Source organism: Ursus maritimus, unplaced genomic scaffold (assembly GCF_017311325.1).
Source record: "Ursus maritimus isolate PB19 unplaced genomic scaffold, ASM1731132v1 scaffold_22, whole genome shotgun sequence".
NCBI lineage: Eukaryota > Metazoa > Chordata > Mammalia > Carnivora > Ursidae > Ursus > Ursus maritimus.
In genome coordinates, this window is record NW_024424675.1 from 33652346 (window position 1) to 33659173 (window position 6828).

Here is a 6828-nt window from a genome sequence, read left to right on the forward strand (position 1 = left end):
TGCTTTTTTTGGCCATTTGTTTTTTATGTAGTAAAATTTATTAATCTTTTTTTCCTAACAGTTTTGTGATTTTTGTATTGTGCCTAGAAATGCTTTCCTCATCTAAGGTTGTTAAAAAGAAAATAATTTAAAACATTATTATTAATGGTTAATGAAATCTTACTACCTGGGAACCAGTGTTTTAGATCACCTGCCCTGGAAGGCAAGCACCCTGGTTCCCTTCTGAGCACCAAGCATAAAGTTAGAGAATAAGTAGTCAGTAAATGTTGGTTAAAGGCAATTCCTACCTCTAGATTATAAAAGGAAAACGTCTCACATTTTCTTGTAGTCCTTTTAGGGTGGTGTTTTTTTCTCCCCCGTAATTAACATTTTCATCCATCTGGAATTTATTTTGGTAAATTGGAATGAGGTAGAGATACAGCTTTATTTTTTTCCAAGTGGCTAGCCAGTTGAACCAACACCATATTGAATAATCTGTCTTCCCCCACTAATTTGAAATGCCACCTTTAGCACATACTAAATTCCCACATGTATTCGAGTCTATTTCTGGACTCCTTATCCTTTCTCTGTGACCTCTCTGTCTGGGATTCTGGATTTTTTAAAGCTCCCCTGGTGATTCTGATGTAGTCCATCTGTAGTCGGTGCTTATCTATGATGAGATATGTTTGCGGATTCTTAGCAAAATGAAGGGAAATAGTGTCATAATGTGAAAATTCATTTTAAGGGCCCATCTTTTATTTTGAGATGATGTCCTTACTAAACTTTTTCAGATATTTTTAAAAAATGAATGCTGATGGTAGATAGTCATTTCTTATTTATTTTTTAAGTACATTTTTAAAAAAGATTTTATTCATTTATTTGAGAGCAAGAGAGAGTGAGAAAGGGGTGAGGGCAGAGGGAGAAGCAGACTCCCCGCTGAGAGGGGAGCCCAATGCGGGGCTCAAACCCGGGCGCCCTGGGATCATGACCTGAGCCGAAGGTAGACGCTTGACTGACTGAGCCACCCAGGAAGCCCTTAAGTGCCTTTTTGAAGGAGTACACCACACATAGAGACATGCGCACCAATCTTAAGCGTACAGTTTGATGAATTTTCCATAAGTGAACACACCCATATTGCATCCTGGGGCTGCCAAGACAAATGACTACAAACCTGGTGGCTTAAAATGACAGAAATTTATTTCTTAGTTTTGGAGGCTGGAGTCTGAAATCTAGGTGTCAGCCGGGCCATGCTCCCTCTGAAGGGTCTGGGGGAGAATCCTTCCTTGACTCTTCCAGCTTCTGGTGGTTCCAAGGAGTTTCTTGGCTTGTGGCCACGTCCCTCTAGCCTCTTCCCATGGTCTCCTCTCTGTGTCTCTGGGCAAATCTCCCTCTACTTTTCTCTTCTTAGAAGGACACTAGTCATTGGATTGCGGGTGCACCTTAATCCAGAATGACCTCATCTCAAAATCCTTAACAACATCTGCAAAAACGCTTTCCCCACATACCGTCACATTTGCAGATTCCAGGTGGATATCACTTTTTTGGGGGAGGCAGAAGTACAATGTAACCCACTCCACCACCACGTAACCATCGTCCCCCATCAAGAGCTTGGGCATCAGCCCAGCCTGCAAGATGCCTTGTGCTCTGGCCAGCAGTGGAGGAACCACTGTCTTGACTTCTGATTTCCCCCCCAACTTTGTATTTCAAAAAATTCTCAAACTTTCAGGAAAGTTGCAGGAAGAGTCCAGTGAGCCCTCCTATAGTCTTCACCCAGAGTCACCAGTTCTTTGTTTTTCCTTTTAGCATTTATTTTTTGTTTTTGTTAGATCCGCCAGTTAATATAGTGACACATTTGCTCCTTCTCTCCTCCTTTCTCTATATTTATGTTCGTTTATGTTCATATTTATATTTCTATGAATATATATAATATTTTTTCCTGAACCACAAGGAAGGGAGCTGCAGACATCCTCATATTTCACCCCTAAAGTCTCCACCCCAGTCTCCGAAGAATGTAGGCCATCGTCTACATAACCACAATGCAATTATCCAATATACAATCTTTTTTAAATATATATTTTTAAAAACTTTGTCAGAAAGAGAGAGGGAGAGAGAGAGAACACAAGCAGGGGGAGTGGCAGGCAGAGGAAAAGGGAGAAGCAGGCTCTCCGCTGAGCAAGGAGCTCAATGCAGGACTTGATCCCAGAACCCTGGGATCATGACCTGAGCTGAAGGCAGACACTTAACCGACTGAGCCAACCAGGAGCCCCTATAAAATATTTTTTTAATTTAAAAAATTTTATTTATTTTAGAGAGAGAGAGCAGACGGAGGAGCAGAGGGAGGGGGAGATAGAATCTCAAGCAGACTCCCCACTGACCCCAGAGCCAAACTTGGGGCTCAATCCCAGGACCCCGAGATCATGACCTCAGCCAAAATCAAGAGTCAGCCGCTTAACCGACTGAGCCACCCAGGGGCCCCTCCAATATAAATCTAAATTAGAATTTCTCCAATCATTCCATGAACATATCTTAAAGCTGGCTATTTAAGCCCAGGATCCAGTGCAAGATTTCAAATTACTTCTAGGATCCATGTTCTTCTTCTTTTTATTTTTTTTATTTTATTTTTTTTAAAGATTTTATTTATTTATTCGACAGAGATAGAGACAGCCAGCGAGAGAGGGAACACAAGCAGGGGGAGTGGGAGAGGAAGAAGCAGGCTCATAGTGGAAGAGCCTGATGTGGGGCTCGATCCCAGAGCACCGGGATCATGCCCTGAGCCGAAGGCAGACACTTAACAACTGAGCCACCCAGGCGCCCCCTTCTTTTTTTTAATCATTATTACTCCATTTAAATTTTTCTCGCAAAATGAAGAGTTAGAAATCTTTTTTTTTTTTGTAAGTAATCTCTACACTCAACATAGGGCTGGAGCTCACGACCCCGAGATCAAGACTTGCATGCTGTACCAATCGAGCCAGCCCAGCGCTCCAAAGAGTTGGCAATCTTATGTCCTTTCCCAAATACTTTTGAACAGGTACTGGTCCCTGAAATTCAAAATCTGCGAGTCGCTGCTCTGGACCAGCAGCACAGTCCAAAGGAACTTACTAAGCTGATGCCAATGTCCTATAACCTGTACTGTTTGGTGTGGTCTCCACTGGCCATATGTGGCTTTTGAGCACTGGAAATGTGGCTAGTGAGAATAGGGAACTGAATTTTACATATTATTTAATTTTAATAAATCTAAATTGAAACAGGCACGTGGGCCTGGTGGCCACAGGGTCAGACAGTCTAGGTCTAGACCAACCAGCACACGAAGCTGGGAGCTCAGGGAGAGTCTGGGTCTGAGTTGTCTTGTCCTTAGCCTGTCGTCATCACCACCGCTTCACAACATCCAAGCGCTGAGTGGTGGGAGGTCAGAGAGGGAGAGAGGGTGGGGCTCTGAAGTCTAACGTGGCCCTCTCCCCTGACAGCCCACCATTCCCACATCATTTTTTCCTCTGTGCTCCACAGAGTATTTATTGAGCACCTAGTTTGTACTAGGCCCTGAGACTAAGGGACGGATGGTCTTCGCTGTGGCTTTGTCAGAGGGGATTGTCAATGTCTGTGAATGTGTTTGTCTTACACACACCCCTCTGTCATCCACTGAGGTTAGGGGCCCAACTCAGTGCCTGACACTTAGAAGGAGGCTGGTGAAGGTTTGCTGACTGACTGATTGACTGAAGGGTAGGAATGAAGGTAGAGTGTAGTCTTCCAACTACATTCCAGAGGCCAGGACACAGAGGACAGGGGAGATGGTGCTGCTTATGGAGAAGAGTGCTAGTCCGACTCACGATGAGTAAGGAAAGGGTTAAGGTATAGGCAGCAGAGGTAGGAGGTCCCTGATTGCCCTGCCTAGGTTCTGGCTACTAACCTGGCTTACAGAAATCGCAGGTGTGGAGAAATGTTATAGATGAGATATTAACTAGAGAGAAGGGAACATAACAAACCCACCTTGTTTGTTCTAAAGATAGTTGGGATAGTCTCATGATATTTACAAATGCACCTTGTTTGTCTTAAATGTTTTAGACAAGATATTTACCAAGTTCTCTGGTCAGTTTTCTACAAAAGACTGACCATAAAAGCCCTCAGTGGCAACCCACTGGGACCCCTCTCCCTCTAGAGAGATTTTCTCCCCCTTTCCTTTCTGTTCTCATCTTCACTTTAAATAAACTTTTGCTTCATCCTTTTGTGTCCATGAGATTCATTCTTCAACTCCTGTGAGATAAGAACCTGCAACAAGGAGACCCAAGTTCCTGTCCAGCTGCTAGCCCTGACTTGTCCTGTGTTCTTGGCAAATCTCTCCCTTTCTCCAGCGTCAGTTTTCCCAACAGTAAAAAGAAGTAGCTGGGCTAGATCAGGCCTCACGGCCCCTCCCAGGGACAGGGTCAATGGAAGTAGGGAGCAGAACACCTCTTAATCTGTTATATATTGGGGTTTTCTTAAGATCAGTTTCCTAAAAGTATTCTGGGGCTTAAAAAGTTGGGAGACTCCTGAGCCAGAGGAGACTCCCAGAGTTAGTAAGGTCAGGATGAGGACAGCCTGAGTGGGATTTTTGGGGAAGCTCCTCGATTCTTCTCTCAGGCTCCAGGTCTGTGCTGGACCTGCACCTGCCTGAAGGGTGTGCCTGCTAGGACCTTCCTTCTGAGGTGGTGAGCCAATCCCTGCAAGGAAGGGGGGCACAGTTCAGGAGTGAGCCTTGAATCTTGGGGCAAGAGGGGAGGGGAGGGTTCTCACCCACGCAGAGACTGAAGGACCAGAGCCCTAGGGCGTGTGTGACCTGCCTCACCCCACTCATGCATGACTCAGGCTGAAACTGGACGCTAAGACAGTCACTCTGTCTGAGCCACACAGGCCAGTATCTGGAGTGCTGTCAACTGCCTTCCATTTGCCTTTTGGGAAAATGGCAGTTCCATTGACAAATTGGAGGTTGTCAAGTCTGCAAAAGCCCCCACTCCTTTTCTACATGGCCAACTCCTATTCATTCTTCAAAACCAGGCTCAGGTGTTGTTCCTGAAGGCTTCCCAGACTTCTGACTTCTCCTCCGTAATTAATCACCCCCTCTTCCAATACGCAGACTCTGGAGCCAGACTGCCTGAGTTTAAATCCCTACTCTGCTACTTAATCGCTGTGTTTCCTTGGGGGAGTTACTTAACTTCTCTGTGTCTCTATTTCTTCATCTGTGAAATGGGAAAAATAACAGCACCCACTCACTGGGTAGTTGTGAGGATTACATGAGTTAATACATACAAGTACTTAGGACAGTGCCCGGCACATAGTATGAATTTAAGAAAAAAGCAGATAACATTACTAATATTTTTCTGTGCTTAAGAAATACTTGCAAGTATAATGAACATAGCAGATAAGGGTCCTGTCCTCATAACCATCTCAGTCTGTGAGGAGAGAGAGATGAATAAACAGGAAATTCACTCTGAATTATGAAAAATGCCACAGTAAGGGAAGTGGTGGGTTGAGAGGAATCATGAGAGCACAGAGGAGCCCCACTTCCCAGGTTGGGGTGGTCAGCAGTATTTTCCTGGAAGAAATGATATCTCAGCTGAAATCTGAAAGATGAATAAAATTCAGCCAGGCACAGGGGAAGGGCAGAGAGGGGAGGTGTGGGAAGGTTTTGAGGCAGGATGGAGGGGGGTGGAGAGTGCACTCCAGAGGCCAGAGTGTGAGGTCTTCTGAGAACTGAGGTAGGAGGAGTGGAGGAGAAGGGTGGGTGGGTACCCTCCCACAAATACATGTCTTTGTGCTCTTTCTCCCTTCCTGGTTTGTGAGCTCCTGCAGGACAAAACCTCACATCCCCTTTCATTCCATACACCAGCCCACCGCCCAGCACTCAGCCTGGCACTCGGCAGGGTCTCAATCAATGTTTGCTGAATGGGAATAAGAGAGGAGCATCTCGCCTTTTCCATCAGGGGGCCATCCCAGCAACCTTTTCATGTGTCCCTACTTGTGAGCTGGGCATTCTTCATAGCCCTGGAAAGTCGAGTTCACTTCTTTGTTCAGAATCATCGTCTGCTATGCACTCCCGACTCCTGTGAATTGGATGGTTCCGTCAGGACAAAGTCAAGTTTCTGACCCAACAAGGCGACCCCAGGTCTCACTCCTGTGGGTCCCTCTCTGGATACCATTGGTGCCTGTAAACTTTCCAGCCTCAGTGTGCTTGCGGATTGCCTGGGGTCTGTGCAAGCGATGCAGATTCTGATTCAGCACGTCTGGGGTCTGGCCCAAGATTCTGCATTTCTAACAAGCTCCCAGGTGATGCTGAAGCTGTAGGTCCAGGAATTCCACTTCGTTGTTTCCTTTTTTTAAATCATGAATTAGGGGGCGCCTGGGTGGCACAGCGGTTGGGCGTCTGCCTTCGGCTCAGGGCGTGATCCCGGTGTTATGGGATCGAGCCCCACATCAGGCTCTTAGGCTATGAGCCAGCTTCTTTCTCTCCCACTCCCCTGCTTGTGTTCCCTCTCTCGCCGGCTGTCTCTATCTCTGTCAAATAAATAAATAAAATCTTTAAAAAAAATAAATAAATCATGAATTAGACCAGCAAGGCGTGAGACAGCGTGGCCATTTTTCCTGGCCCTGATCACAATGATACGTGGCAAAGGGGGAGGCAGCCAGGTTCCTAAGGGCCTTGGGTGCCAGGCTAAGGAGTTCAGTCTTTAATCTGGAGACACGAGGGAGCATGGAAGCGTTCTGAGCCATGCTCAGGGAGAGCTGATCAAGGAGAGGCATCCGGAGTGTGGATGCTGGGGGGCTTGAGGGGCCAAGCTAGGGCACTTAGTAGGTGAGGAGAGGTAGGGCTAAGCTCAA